The sequence below is a fragment of the Poecilia formosa genome, unplaced genomic scaffold (assembly GCF_000485575.1).
Source record: "Poecilia formosa unplaced genomic scaffold, Poecilia_formosa-5.1.2 Scaffold1, whole genome shotgun sequence".
Taxonomy (NCBI): domain Eukaryota; kingdom Metazoa; phylum Chordata; class Actinopteri; order Cyprinodontiformes; family Poeciliidae; genus Poecilia; species Poecilia formosa.
In genome coordinates this window covers 1,639,221-1,640,778 of record NW_006799940.1, presented here as the reverse complement: position 1 = coordinate 1,640,778, position 1,558 = coordinate 1,639,221, and the positions used below count along the sequence as shown (strand labels likewise).

The 1,558-nt window shown below is 39.1% G+C and overlaps 1 long non-coding RNA gene across 1 annotated transcript; it reads right to left on the bottom strand.

Annotated features, from left to right (window-relative positions):
- Positions 1–385: 385 nt before the first annotated feature.
- Positions 386–1,163, bottom strand: LOC103129885 (uncharacterized). The gene is made up of 2 exons (XR_001661342.1): positions 976–1,163; positions 386–846 (listed from the first exon to the last, which is right to left on the bottom strand). It is a non-coding gene; the product is annotated as an uncharacterized LOC103129885 (long non-coding RNA).
- Between the last annotated feature and the right edge of the window lie 395 nt (positions 1,164–1,558).

Genomic DNA, 1,558 nt, shown 5'->3' with positions numbered 1-1,558 from the left:
TTATCACTCCATGTTTGGTCACAAGTTGCGTGACAGCCTGCCCTGGACCGTGATGCAGACTTCAACTTTATGTACATAATGTTATTTTTTTTCCCACTGGGCCATTAATTTTCTGTTTGTGATTTTTAGTTCTTTAACTTTCTCACCAGCCTGCATACATTTCCTGTGGAAAATCAGCATTATAATCGATTTTCCATTTATGTTATGGTAGTCTGTTTGCAGTCGCAACTCTTATTTTAAATGTTTCGAAAAAAGAGCACAAGTTAAAACGTGCAGCTGAAAAACTGGGTCTGAAAAAGCGAAAAGAAAAGAAAGTCTGAGTGTGCTGTTTTTGTAACAGCACCGAACCTTTTTGTTTAGAGTCCATTGTAAAGACAAATACTCATGCAAACACATTTAATAACCTTCCGTCTTTTTTTCATCAGCTTTTAATACACAAATGACAGCTTCAACCTCCAACCTTTTTCCTGTAATCCTCGAAACTGAGGCTGTTCCTCCTCTAATGTCAATAAGATGAAGATTTAAAGGAGAAAAATAAAAGTATTGCACTATTTCTAGGAGCTTAAATACGACTTTTGTTGGGCTTTTGTTCAGAACAGTCGGTGTATTCTGTATTCATAGTTTCTAAGAGTTATCAGCTGATTTGACTACAAACCCAACATAAACTTTACATTCAGCTCCGGAGTTTAAAGAACAAGCAGGTGAGTTCAGTATCCTCTCCACCTGCAGGACGACAGAACAACAAGCTGCTTTTCTTCTTCATAAAGCCATTTGTTGATCAGTATTCCAGCAGCTTTAAAGACAGGTCTACCACATCTCTCCAACAAGTTTCATTGTATTTAGTTTCTGTAGAAAAACAAAATAATCCCAGTGAATTGAGTTGGTGGTCTTGTCTGTGGACAGATGCTTTCCATTCAAACACTCTCATGGTTCAACACATCATCAGGCTTGTGGCTCATTGACAGAGATGTTTACCTCTTCATGGATTGTGGAGGAGAATGTGCCCCCTCAGCTCCTTTCAGCTCTGCATATTTGATCCAAAGAGTGGTTGGATATTTTTTTGGTGAAGTGATCCGTGATGCATGCCAGGTGTGCCTCATTACTACTCAAGTGGGAGTTGAAGGGTGAGTGAGGGAGCAGCTGGGGCAGGATGGTGCAGTTTTGAGCACCTGTGTGGAAGAAGAACAGGAAGAGATAGAAATCACTGAGACACGGACATGTTGACGAACCTAGTACATTCACCCTCCATGTTTATCTGCAGCTCAGGGAAAGATGTATAGCAAAAGAAATAAACGTAAAAAAAAAAAAATCTCATTAGTTTATGCAGCACCCTCAAGGATTTACGCACGATGTAGAATCATAAAACAGGGTTTATTCTGGCATTGACAACCGGTGAGAACTGCTCACCAACGAAACCGACAACAAAATAACATATCAGAACTGATTCTCATACTTTGTATCTTTGTATTCTCTTCTCCTCTACCATTTCTCTTGCATATTTCTAATATTTATCTTCAGTTTTTACAATTCTTTCTTTCTGTGTGCGTCTCACGGCTTG